This window comes from Leopardus geoffroyi, chromosome D3 (assembly GCF_018350155.1).
Source record: "Leopardus geoffroyi isolate Oge1 chromosome D3, O.geoffroyi_Oge1_pat1.0, whole genome shotgun sequence".
Lineage (NCBI taxonomy): Eukaryota > Metazoa > Chordata > Mammalia > Carnivora > Felidae > Leopardus > Leopardus geoffroyi.
Window position 1 is genome coordinate 8,116,909 of NC_059339.1, and position 13,604 is coordinate 8,130,512.

The 13,604-nt window shown below is 49.6% G+C and overlaps 1 protein-coding gene across 5 annotated transcripts in view; it reads left to right on the forward strand.

Annotated features, from left to right (window-relative positions):
- The first annotated feature begins 5,054 nt into the window (after positions 1-5,054).
- Positions 5,055-13,604, forward strand: part of CAMKK2 (calcium/calmodulin dependent protein kinase kinase 2) — a 48,334-nt gene continuing 39,784 nt past the window's right edge. For all 5 annotated transcript variants that reach the window (XM_045458761.1, XM_045458764.1, XM_045458763.1 and 2 more), the window contains exon 1: positions 5,055-5,184. The gene's annotated coding sequence lies outside the window, so the exon portion shown is untranslated. The remainder of the gene's footprint in view (positions 5,185-13,604) is intronic.

Consider the following 13,604-nt stretch of genomic DNA (forward strand, 5'->3'; position numbering starts at 1 on the left):
CCTAAGAAGTGATCACTCTGTCTCAGTGTAAGAAGGTTCAAGAGATGGGACAACATTGCTCAGCCGACCCCTCATGCATCAACATTAAAAACCAGAAATCATCAGATCTGACCAGGACTAACTACATGATTTGTGGGGCCAGTGCAAAGTAAAAATACAAAGCCTCTATTAAGTAGAGCATTAAACCAGGTAAGTGGCACAATTCAGTTAGAAACAGCAGAGTGACCCCCACATTCATAACTGGGTTACAACTCATTGGCTTTTTTCCTGGTGGAGCATTTGGTGAGGGAAGAGTCAGACTGGTGTAATTATAGGTGGTTTAATATAGGAGTGTAACAAAATGATGATTGTTTAAATGGGGAAAGGGTTTGGTGAGGAGGGAATAGAAGCTATATAGCCAGTGGCCCTTCGGGTCTACACCAGAGAACTTACAGAGAAGAAAGGTGTAGTGACCCAAGCCAGTGGCTTGGCATGGTGGGAACTCTACCAGCAGGTTTGGTGTTGAGTGTTTCCAGGCCTGGGGCAAATGGGAGCAAATATTTTAACACTTAACAGACTGCCCTGTTGTAATTTATGTAAATATACTAATACATGTAATCTTTACAAGAATCCTAAGAAGTTGGCTACGGCATTAATCCCATTTAACAGACAGGAAACCAAGGCATAAGGAGATTAAGTCACTCATTCACCCAAGGCCACACAGCTGGTAGGTTGCAGAGCTGGGAATCCAACCCAGTTGCTACATTACCCTAGAGCTGCCTGTTCCTGGAGTTTTGAAAAGCACTGTAATGTTTTTGTGAACATTCTTTTCCAGTTCATTGGGCGCATAGTTGTCATTTATCTAGTGCCCAATATAGGCTAGACACTGTGCTGGGTACTTCCACACATACCATCTCTAATGCTTGTCGGCCAAATACCATTTTACACTTGAGGAGACTGCCTCAGAGAGTTGGCCTAATCCAGCCCCCTCACTAGTGAGGATCAGTCCCGGTGTACAGGCTTCTCAACCTCATCCCGGGACCACCTTTGTATTGACCTATATGCCTTGAATGCGTCTACTTGTTCAGAGCATTTTACATTTTGCCCTGATGTTTTTGGGTATTACACTGATTTTTTTCTTTCTCGTAGCACATCTAAGACAAACGAAGAGCTTCATCTGTGTCCCTGCTGACTTCTCCTTTTATGCTGTTGTTTATGTTTGAGACTAATAAACATATTAATCTCACTGCTCATTGAAGGGAAACTTCCCAGGCTTTTTTTCTTTTTTTTTTTTCTTTTTTTTCAACTGGTGTTTTTCTACTTTCCTGTTGAATGGGAAGGAATTCAATGAATTAAGTATATCAGCATGATGTATCCTGCTCTCTCTACCTGGATGTTCAAGGTTTGGAGAGTGGAATATTCCAGTGAACACCATGAGTAGAACATAGAACAGTTCCTAAAGGAAAAGACAAAGCCTTGGCAGGAGCTTATGATGCTGTCCTATGTGGTGAGATAGTTAAAAAAAAAATTTTTTTTTAATGTTTATTTTTGAGAGAGCAAGACAGAGTGTGAGCAGGGGGAGTGGCAGAGAGAGAGGGAGACACGGAATCCGAAGCAGGCGCCAGGCTGTGAGCTGTCAGCACAGAGCCTGATGTGGGGCTCAAACCCACGAACTGTGAGCTCATGACCTGAGCCAAAGTTGGACGCTTAACCGACTGAGCCATCCAGGCGCCCCAGTGGGATAGTTTTTAAGTCTTACTTTTCAGCCCCTCCCTTGTACTGTCCAAGTTTTCTTAAAAATAAGATTCAGATGCTTTGTTTACTTATTTTCTTGGCAATCTGTGTTGTCAAGACAACAAGATCTGTTTGCCTAGAATAGGTCTTTCTAGTGCTCTTGGAGGAAAAAACCCAAAAAGCAAAGCCAATTTTTAAAAAAATTTTTATTTTAGAGATTGAGAGCATGAGCGGGGGAGAGGGGCGGAAGGGGAGAGAGAGAGAAAGAGGGAGAAGGAGAGAGAGAGAGAGAGAGGGAGAGAAAGAGGGAGAAGGAGAGAGAGAGAGAGAGAGGGAGAGAAAGAGAGAGAATCTTAAGCGGGCTCTATGCTTAGCATGGAGCCTGATGCAGGGCTCGATCCCACGACCTTGGGATCATGACCTGAGCTAAAATCAAGAGTTGGATGCTTGACTGACTAAGCAACCCAGATGCCCCAAGCAAAGCCAATTTTTATTTTCATATCTCTAAGAAGAAAATGGTTTCCTTCAGTGGGATGATTCCTATCATAAGAAAGGCCAAATGTCAATGAAAGGCAATTATGATGTTCCCTGCTTTTTTCTAATTCACTTCAATAAGGAAGGCATATAATTGATGGGGTTTTAAGCTCTGTACTAAGTATATTAATAGTTAGCACCTCTGAGCACATACATGCCAGGCACCAAGCTGTTATCTTCACACACGTAATTGTATTTAAACTGAACCTGTGAATTAGGTTTGTTATCTCCCTTTGACAGCTGATGAAACCGAAATCCCTTGTCCAAGACCATAGACCTGGTAACTAGCAAAGCTGGGATTTGAGCTACATCTGTTTTGACTCCAAAGTCACTGCTTTCAACCACAATGCTAAAGGTAAACAAATGTTTCAGATGCAGTACTCATCTGTCCTCCAGGAATTTATAGCTCTCTTGGCAAGTCTGAACCCATTAGTGAAAAGGAAGGAATAGAGACAACCTGGTGGCCGAGCATCCATTACGTGGTATAGTCCTTGCCACAGGAGGTCAGAGAGGGGAGAGATCGAGGAGGGCCTGGGTCATAACATTTCAGGAACTTCTTGCAGAAAGTAGTGGATCTTGGGCTAGAGTTTGGATTTGAATGGGCACTTTCTTGCCTGTCTCACATAACTGGCTTCTTGCTTTATACAGCTGTATGTATATCTAAGTTTCTGCCTGTTAGTTATAGTGTTCTAATAAGACATAGATGATTTAGTAACATGATATAAACATACAGAATTGTATATTTTAACAAGTAGCAGGTACAGACATCAACCAATATCTATTTTGGTTTCTTTAGTAAAGCAGGGGTTGCCAAGCTATTGCTCACATGGGTCAAATCTGACGTGTCGCCTGTTTTTAGAAGTCCTGCTAGCTGAGATTGGTTGAAACATTTTTAAATGGTTGAAGAGAAATCAAAACAATAATATTTTGTGACATGGGAAAATGAAATACAATTTAACTTTCAGTGTCTGTAAATAAGAGTTTTATTGGAACACAGCCACACCCATTCATTTATTTTTGTCTATGGCTGCTAGAATGGCAGAGTGAGAAGTTGTCACAGAGACCACATGGCCTGAAAGCCAAAAATATTTACTATCTGGCCCTTTACAAAAAAAGTTTGCTGACCCCTGACATAGAGTCAGATATGTTCAAAATGCTCCCTAATACATATTTTGGGGGAGAATATAGCAAACTATAGAAAAATAAAGAACTATGCATCCACCACTCAGAACTGACTTAACATTTTACCATTTGCTTCAAATACATTCATAAGTGAAAGGCACAAAACTGTCTGGGTTGCTTGTCTCTATTCTCTGTCCCTACTCCCATCTTTGTAGCAGATTGTCATGAATTTAATTTATAGCCAATCCCTATTAACCTTTTTAAAAAACACTTATGTGTAAGCATGTGTCCATGAACAAGATAGACTCTGTGGGGGTTTTAAATACAAACTGTACATCATACTGTATTCTGCAACTTGCTCCTTTACACAGCATTCTGCTTTGGGGATCTTCCCATATGTGTGCACATAGATGTAATGTACTCCTTTGAACTATTGACAGTATCCCATCAAACGGCCATAACACGTTTTGTTTATCCATTCCCCTGATGAACATTTAGGAAGGCTATTTCCGGGTTTTCACTATTACCACAAAAGCATGAGACCTGGTGAATATCAGAAAGGGTGTACATCTTATCCAAAAGCTCTGAATTGTCTATGAGGGCTCCTGTAGCATGGAAATACCAGAGGACCTCAACAGAAATCCACCCAGTTGACAAGAGGACTTTGAACCTTTAGTTACTTTGGCCTTTGACTCCCCTCTGGACTTGATTCCCTTTTGGCTTCTTGGCAGGGTCAGGGAAGACATCCCTTGGGTAACTTTTGGTTCAGGACTGGGTTTCAAAACCATCTAAGGCCGGCAGGTCAGGTAACCCTTGAGGTCTTCTCTCTCCCTCCCCCTGCAGTGCTGTTTAGTCCCAGATGGGGGACTAAACACACTCTTAAGGCTCCAGCAAAGTACGGCACCCAAAGGGGTAGACTGTGAAGAATATGATGTATTTCACAAAAAGCATCTAAGTAGTTTTGGGGGAAAGCTAGAACTTCATTGGGTTTGGAGTAGTTTGGTACATCCGGTGGAGTGGGGGTGGGAAAGGAACAGTGTTCCCCAGCCTTTAGGGCAGGCCCCGAGCGGTGGTCAGTGGAGAGGCGGGTGAGGAAGGGGGTTCCCCGAATGAGCGGTGACCCGAATCAGGCCGCATCCACCTCCCGGCAGCTGGTGCAGAGGCAGCAGCCCCGGGACGGAAGCCAGGCCGCGAGGCGGGACCCTGGGTGTCCCGCGGGCTTGGGGAACTTTCCACGACTCAGCCTCCGCCCTGTAGTCCCCGCGTCTGGCCAAACAATGCGAGCGCTGCCCGCGCGTCCGGCCTGGCCTAGGGTGCCGCAGCCGCCGCGGAGAGAACGGGCGTAGGGGCGCGCCGCGGACGGGGGCAAAGTTGCCGCGCAGCCTCTCGCGCTCGGACGCCCGGCAGGTCTCTCCCCTCCTCGCGGGTCCGCGGCCTCCTTCCACCGCTCCCGGCCCCGCCTCACTTCCCCTCGCCGCCGCCTCCTCCCCTTTCTTCTCCTTCTCCCCCCGCCCCCCGCCAGCCTTGCCGCTACTTTCGTCTCAGCCGGCTCCCACCTCCCCGCCCTCACCCGAGCGGGGCCGAGCCGGCGGGGGCGCGCCGAGGGCGGCTCCGCGCCCGGGTTTCCAGCGGCCGCGGCCAATCCCCGCGCAGCCCGCGGCGGCGTCGCGCTCCAGCCGGGACCGGGCGGCTCCTCCCGTCCCCGCCCCCTGCGCGCCCGCCGGGGCCGCGGAGTGGAGCGCGTGGCCGCGCCGAGACCAGCGGAGCCGAGCCGGGGGCGCAGAGCGCGGGAGGCGGCGGCGGCGCGGAGCCCAGGTGAGCTGTCGGGAGCGGGGCCGCGGGTTGGGGCCGCAGCGCCGCAGTCCCGGGCGCCCTCGCCTCCTAGGGGCTGGGGGCCGCTGCCGGGATTGCAGACAAAGCCCAGAGGCCGGCCCCAGGTTCCCTCCACCGAAAGGACCCCACGTGCGCCGCCCCAAGCCCCGCCACGTGGGGGGACCCGGTCCCCCGGCGCCCCTTCCCCCCGCGTCCTCGGGGCGCCCGGAGCCTCGGGGTAGCCTCCTCGGCTGGGCCGCGCCCGGCCGGGGGTGGCAGGGGCGGTCCCGGAGTTTGGAACCCGTGTATCACCCGCGGCCGGGGCCGTCAAGGATCTTGGAGGCGGCCTAGGCCCACCCCCTCGCGTTTGACAGGTGGGGAAAGCTACAGAGCGCAGGAGAGCAGAGGGCCGACGGACTTTGAGCACCCCACCCCCGCACCCCGCTTGTCTTGGGGGCAAGCCCAGGCCCTGGTAGGTTGGACACCAGGCGGCAGGACCCTGGATCAGCAGTTGCGGGGCCTGGGGACCTTTGCCTCTCTTAGTCGGCCCTTTGCCTCCGCCCTCCGGAACCGCGCTGGCTCGGTCCTTTTGACCTAAATTTACCTCGGGACCGCAGCACTCAGTGAGTGCAGAGAGGTGTCTTCACCGGCACACTCTGCTTGACTCCTGGGGACGCGGGGAATCTGGGCCCAGCCCCGCTTAGCATTGGGTCTTGGTTCCTGGAGCTCTTGCAGGCTCCCCCCACTCTCTGCACTGCCCAGTTTGGGAAGCGGGGTGTTTTCACAGCTCTGCCAGCCGCTCTGCTGCTTGCACTTGGCGCTGAGGAGGTTGCACCTTATCCCCTCCTGTCTCCCCCAGAAGGTTGGTCGGAGAGGGATGGCATCCGTGTGGCGGGGAGCTCAGAGAGGGCTCGCTGGCCTGGCGTGGGACTTCTAGTGTCCACTTCCTTAGGGGCAACTTTTATCTTCCTCACTCTGGGAGTCCCCACAGCCCTAGAGATAGAAACTTCACGTGCCCTAGAGTGGTACTGTCGTTTACCACATCCCCTCCCCTGGCTCTGCCCCCACGGGGTGAGGGAAGAGAGAGTTCTCCATCCCCATAGGCTCCCTTGTTCTCAGGGGGAGGTAGGGCAACCTAGGGAGGGCTTTGGGGACGTTAGCCCCCCTCCTCTCAAACCACCCCAGAAACATGCAATTTAAGAATTAACTGGGTGCATGCTATGCAAATACAGCTTCATGGTGAGCCTTCAAATCTCCTTCCAGATTGCTCATCATAAACCCTTCTGACATAGGAAAACAGCTACTGGTAGTGAGAGCACAGTGTATTTTTTTTTTTTTTTCCAACGTTTATTTATTTTTGGGACAGAGAGAGACAGAGCATGAACGGGGGAGGGGCAGAGAGAGAGGGAGACACAGAATCGGAAACAGGCTCCAGGCTCTGAGCCATCAGCCCAGAGCCCGACGCGGGGCTCGAACTCACGGACTGCGCGATCGTGACCTGGCTGAAGTCGGACGCTTAACCGACTGCACCACCCAGGCGCCCCACACAGTGTATTTTTGTAATAAAAAGTAATAGCCATCATTTGATGAGTCCCTAAATACTGTGCTGTGTGTTACATGCATCCTCTCATTTCCTACCAACATCCTAGAGGAAGAGATTTTTTATTCCCATTGTAGAGATGAGGAGATTGAGGGTGGAAACAATCCTGCAGCATTGCTGGGAGTTAGCCTCATTTTATAGAGGGGTCAGAGGGGTTAAGTAACTGGCCCTGGGGGTCACACAGCCAGCCCAGGTATGTCAGGCCCTAGAGCCCGCTCGTTTTAGAGCAGAGTCCCTTGCAGAGTCCCCCAGCTTTTTGAGAGGCCCAGAATTGTTTACTAAACCAGTCTATGTGGACACAGATCTAAGCAGGCGTGGTGCTGACTGGGCTTGCCCTTGCTCCCAAGTTGTGAGTGGGCCAGAAGCCAAACATATTCCTAATACCTTTGTTCCCATCGGGGTGGTCCTACCTTCCTGGCAAGAGTTTGGAAAAGTGTCTGGTGACTTTGGTTGTCAAAATGATGCTGAGCACTTCTGGCTTTGGTAGGTGGGAGCCAGGGATTCAAAATGTCCGGCAAGCAGGCCAGATCCATGCCAGGCGTAAAGAATTGTCCTCTCCTGAATGCCAAGAGCATCCCTGTTGAGAATCACCAGGAGGAATAAGTGTGGTGGCAATGAAGGAAGCAGATGGCAATGGAGGTTCTGGTGAAATCTCTTCTGGCTGGTATGAATCCAGGAGGCTCCCAGAAAGAGGTGTCCTTTGTGCTCAGCCTTGAGGGATGGGCTTAAAAACAAACAAACAAACAAAAAAACAGATTGGATGGGAGTTGGAGGGGAGGGATCTCACCTAGCAGAGGGAACTTTCTGCAGTAACCCAGAGTTCTCTCCTTGAGAATGTCAACTTGGAACCAAGATGGGCTACAAGGTGGGGAGATAGTACTCTCAGGAAGGGATGGACTGGGTGGGGCAGGCCAGGCCTATTTTGGCTCAGATTTTAACATGGGTCACAGAGTCATCCTCACCCCATCATGAACCCACTTAATGGAAGGGCTCAGAGAGGCGAAATACTGTAACTTGGTTAGGGTCACTTAGAACCTTCCTCTCCCCGGCGGGCTGCCTCCCAGTGGCTATGGGAAGCAGAGAGCTCCCATATCCTTTCCCAATCCTGGAGACTTGGGACAAATGCTGTTTCAGATTTTCCTTTGGGTCAGAGGGCCTTGTGTTGCTATTTTCCCCTAGATGTTTTGCTTTTCCAGTTAGCTCCTCCCCCTTGGGTTACAGGCCCCGGGTGTGGGGTTCAGGCATGCCTGGCTCCACGGTGCTGCAACGGCCTTCTCCCTCATTTCTGGTCTTCTTTTCTGGAAGTTAAGGAAATTGCGTCTCTGTTTTGGAATGGCCTTTTTTTCTTTCAGGCTGTGCTTGTCGCCTTCTTGGCCTGTTAATAATAGGAGACCTTTTGTGTCTGGCTTTTTTTTTGTGGAACATAATGTTTTCAAGGTTCATCCATGCTGTAGACTCTGTCAGTGTTTCCTTTCTATGGCTGAGTAATATTCCCTTGTATGGATAGACCCAATTTTGTTTATCCTTTCATCGATCGGTGGATATTTGGGTTGTTTCCAACACAAGGGTTTCTTAAGGCCACTTTGTGCATTCCTCTGCCTTCTCAGCCCCCAATTAATAAACCTCTGGGCATAAGACATTATTGTGTCTCTCTGTTTTCAGGAAGAGGGTCATGGAAGGAAGGGTTTCTGAAATCAGTTGGGGAACAGCTTCCTGGAATAGGGTTTTCAGAACTCCCTGCGTCTCGCTCGCCCCCCTCCACAAGAATCCTGCTTCCTCCCAACGTTCAGTGCCTCCAGGGTCAGTGCACAGGTGTGACACATGTGATCTTAAGGGAGAGTGTGGATTTCATTCAGTTCCATTCTCTTCAGTCGCGATGATTTGTTAAATGTAGGTCCCCATGTCATCTTATCGGTATGTATTTTGTGAGACTTTTTCTAGGTAAGGGAATCCACAAAGCACAGAAAGCCTCACCAGACAGATGGAGCCCTAACCCTGTGGCCGGGCATGGAGTCAGCTCAGTCTCCCGACAGCTTGGCCAGAAATGCCCACCACGGAAATTGGAAATCTAGCAAAAACCAAGCTGGGAGGAAGCCCAGAAAAGACTAGCCCCTCAGCCCTTCCCTGTTTGATAGCTGAGTAGGAGTGCAAAGAGGAGGAGAGAACACTGTCTTTGGGGGGGTTAACTGTGAGCTGGCTTTCACACAGAAGATGGACACCATAGCTACCCTCTAGCTAGGTCACAGCGGCTCCATTTTACAGATGAGAAAATCAAGGCCCAAGCCCCTGGGATCTGTATAGTTAGTGTCCTGACATACCTTTTAATATAATATGCTGGCGGATGATGCCCATTTTCTTATGGAATGGAATCCCCCTTTTCCAGGAGGGTATGGTTTTGCTCTCTGAAAAAATAAGGTTTTAAGTGATTATTTTTTCTTTCTTCCCTGATTGGATCCCTTCCTCAACACAACCCAAATCTGGCATATTTCAAAGGAGGTGGGTGCCGTTGCTCCTCCGAAGATCTCTGGCTCCGGCATTCCTTGCTGGGGATGTTAGTGACCAAAACGGGCAAGGAGTGATTTCAGGCGTCAGTGTTTTCCATTTCTGTCGTGTTGGTAGTGGTGCTGCTGAACTTTTTTCTTCAATTATGAAACATGTTAAGCATAGAGAAAAGCCAAGTTTTGTTTTGTTTTGTGTTTTTGACTGCCTCGTGTTTTTGGAAGGCTGGATGGAAACAGGGCAGAGCAGGGCGCCGCGTTTCACTTAGCGCTGGCTCTGGAACTGTGATGATATTTCACTGAACTGAACCTACACTTTTGGGGGAGGGGGTTGGTGACAAGCCCTGTCCTCGGAGCTGAGGGACGCTGGGACTTGGTCCCTGTCCCCAGAGAGCTCCCAGGTGAGTGATCTGTGAACTCTCTGAGAGTGCTTTGGAAAAGATAAATAATTCTAGCATTTTCCCTTTTGAAAAGGAGAGCAAGAAAATTCCAAGAGTCTGTTGTACCCCCACCCCCACCCCATCCTGAAAGCTGCTGAGCAACTATTTTTATGTTGTCTCTTTTTATCCTGTTGGCTTCTGTAAATAGTTGAGAGATGGCAGTTGCAGAGATAAAAATGCTAATTCCAACCTGGAGAGGAGAGAGGATGGTCCCCCAAGAAAATGCCCCCTCATCCCTCCCCAGGCCAAGGCCTTGCCCCTCTGCCTCCATGGGCATTAGGTAGAAGGTGAGTGGATGGGGGAAGGGGCATCATGGGTGGTGCTAGAGATAAGCCTCGGCTAGAGTAGTTTAAATGGAGAACTAGTGGTTTGGGTGGGGGCAGGGTGTGGAAGAAAGAACACCTCCCTCATGGGTTTTTAACGTTTATTTATTTTTGGGGGACAGAGAGAGACAGAGCATGAACGGGGGAGGGGCAGAGAGAGAGGGAGACACAGAATCGGAAACAGGCTCCAGGCTCTGAGCCATCAGCCCAGAGCCTGACGCGGGGCTCGAACTCACGGACTGCGAGATCGTGACCTGGCTGAAGTCGGACGCTTAACCGACTGCGCCACCCAGGCGCCCCAACCTCATGGGTTTTTAAAGGTGCATTGGGATTTTGCCTTTGAGGCTTCTGATGGAAAGAGGGTTTATTTAGATTCATCCCAGACAATTCCCCTGTCTTCTGTGTCCAGGTGTGGGGGACAGGGTTGGTCCCTCAGAGGCAGAGCCAGCTCCCAGCCCTTCCTTGCCCCTACTAGCTGGGGTTGCTTTGTGCTGGAGGCTGCGGCGGGAGGGAACTAGATTTAGCATCACCTCCAAACAGCAGGGAAGAGGGAGGGAGGGAGGAGCCCTGTGGGTGGGCAAGGCAGGGGTGCTTGTGGGTTCTGAGCTGGCCCCTTCTATCTCCTGCTTGCCAAGCTGCAGAATGTTGGAGTCCAGGTCTTTGTCTTTTCATTACACACTGAAATTCCGGTTGTTTCCCTGTCTCTTCCTTTGGTTCAGTGAAAGATGCAGTAGGAGAGGAGGAAAGAAGTAAATGGCTCCTACCTCCCTTTGCCAAATACCCCCAACACCCGCTCCACGCTCACCCACCCAGTCGCCCTTCCTGGCTCTTCAAGGTGGGGACCACCAGTGTGCACCTGGCTGTGTGATCCCAGCCACTCTCCACAACACTCTCTTATCCACCAATCAGTAGCCTCAAAGGAAGACACCTGAGCTTCTTGCTCTGTAAGCATCCTGGCCCCCAGGGCACACGGGGCTGCAGGGGTCAGGAGTGCTGGTTTTCTAGCCCTGGAGACCTGCTGGGCTGCCTCGTGGAGGTCGCCTCACCTCCCTGGGTCCGAGGGACTCTATCTGCAGCCCTTCACGCTGATGATGAAAGCCTTGGGAGTGTGCACAAATTGTTTTGACATACGTAAGCAAGGACGCAAAGTTGTACGCACACTTTAATTTACACCTTGCAAAAAGTGATGTATGTGGACAAGAGTTAGAGGAGAAGATGAAAAGAATAAAGTTAGCATGGTGGGATTAGAGATAAAAATTTTTGTTTTAATATAAATTCAGGCCAGTTGAGGGGCTTGAACTTGCTAGCGGTAGAATGCTTTCTTGGCAATAGCCTCAGTGTAGGGAGCATTTGCTGTGTGCAGGAGAAGGGACGGGCACTTGATCACCATGCCCCACCTCTCCAGGAGCCTCTGGTTTCACACCTGTGCTTTCCCAAAGCACTGTTTGATTGTGGGCAAGTCACTTGGACTCTCTGCCTCAGTTTCCTCACCAGTGAAATAAGCATGATACCTGGACATGACTCCTAATGTTGTTGTGACAGTTAGATGACATGATACATGCAAAGTGCTTAGAATAGTGCCTGCCACTTGGCAAGCACTACAGGGGGCTGGCTCCCATCTAAAGCTGCCATGGCCGCTGCTACAGTGATACATTTCTTGTACTGAAGGTGCTGGTCACTTTCTTTCCTTTGCTCTGTCCTATTTATCGGCCCTTCCTTTCCCCATCCTTGATTTTTTTATTTAAGGTTAGAGAGAGAAAAAAAAGACTTTGGAAGTTCTGGTTTCTGCCTGACTGTCAAGGTGAAGGCTATCTGGGTTACCAGGGAACCTGCAGCTACCTGGTGGTTTGGCCTGGTTGAGAGCCTTAAGGTGTAGGCAACTGTTGATCTGTCAAGAAGCTTAGTGGGGAAGCTTTTCTGTCAATCAGCTCTGGGTTGTCTATCAGTCAAGACCCTTGGTTGTAAGTGACAGAAGACCAATCACAAACTAACAAGCAAAAATAGGTATTGGCTCATGTAGTTAAAAGCTTCTGGTATCTATGGACTTCAGGCATGGCTGGATCCAGGTACCTATACAATGTCTCCAGCTTCAGTTCTTCTCTGTCACCTCTCTTCTCTCTCTGTTGACTTTATTCTAAGCCAGGGTTCTCCCCAGCCCCTGATAACTCTAGAAATCCATCCTTCTTGTTCCAAGTACCATAGAAAGAGACATTTGCAATACTTCTGCCAAACCCTAGAATAAGACTTGGTAGTCTGACTTAAGTCACACACCTACTCTTGAATCAAATCACTTGACCAGAGAAATTCACGCCTGATTGAGCAGACTTAAGTTATATGGGAACCCCTGAAGTTGATGGTGCAGACAGCTATATGGAATCACCTTTCACAAGAAAGAGTGGTTTCCCAGATGTAAATCAGGCTGCTGCTATAAACTAAAGGAACATAGATAGATTCAAGGCCAAGTAAAGAAAACTTCTGAGCAGACTTGGGATGAGTGATACAAGCAACCGCCTCTAGCCAATATTTACTATATTTACTAGCCAATATTTACTGAGTGCCAACAGTGTTCTGGAAAGTTCTAGGTCCTAGAGTTGAGGAGTAAACAAGAAAGGCAAAGCCTTGGCACTTAGAGGTTAAGTCAGGTTGCTGTCTCCATTCCCAAATCCTATGCATTTCTTTTCTGATCACCCTAAGACCCCATGTCTTTGTACCCCTCTCGAGCAGGTGGAGGTTTTGGAAGTCAGAGGAATGGGCTGTCTGCTCCCCTTTGTTAGAGATTTTGCTCAGCCTGGACTTTATTCAGGATGCAACATGTGGACATTGCAGGGCTGTACTTGCAATTTTTAGCCCCTTCTTGAAAAACTCAGACCAATTTTAGCTTTTCCTGGAACCACTGCTTAACTTTGGGCAAATCAGTAAATCTTTCTGGACGTTCATTTTCTCATTGGTGAAATGAAATGGTTGGAGCAGGTGACCACCGACGTGTGCCCTAATTTAGCGCTGTCATCTGATGCATCTCCAAGCAGGGCCTGTAGGGGTGAGATGTGGAAAAGGGGGAGGGGGCGTGTGACAGGCACTCAGCCTGTCCTGGGTGTTGAGGAGGCAAGGGGAAGTGGTGAGGACTGACCTTATCTCCTGTCCAAAGCTGCAGTGAGTTGTTGCCAGGAGAGAATATGGACCCAGTGCTATCAGAATGTCCAGTACTTTAAGAGACTCTGGAAATTATGACTTTTATCTGAAATGTGCCGGCTTTGAAATGTTGACATCTCATTCAAATAGTTTTAGACACAGGGTAGGCCAAGCAAAATAGGTTGGTGGCCAGATGTCACCCGAGAGTCACCATTTGCCACCTCTTTGCTCTAAGGACTATGACGGGCACCGGGTCTGTGCACGCTAACACCAGCATTATCCTTCCTGCTGTCTGCCAAGGGAGGGCCTTTGTCTTCTGGGGAGACAGTTTTAGTTTTTCCAAACTAAGGAGTGCTGAGGGAGATACATTGCTAAGAGTTGGTGTCACCGAATTGATAAGACTGTTTGGCTGGGCCAAGGCCCGAATCTGGAA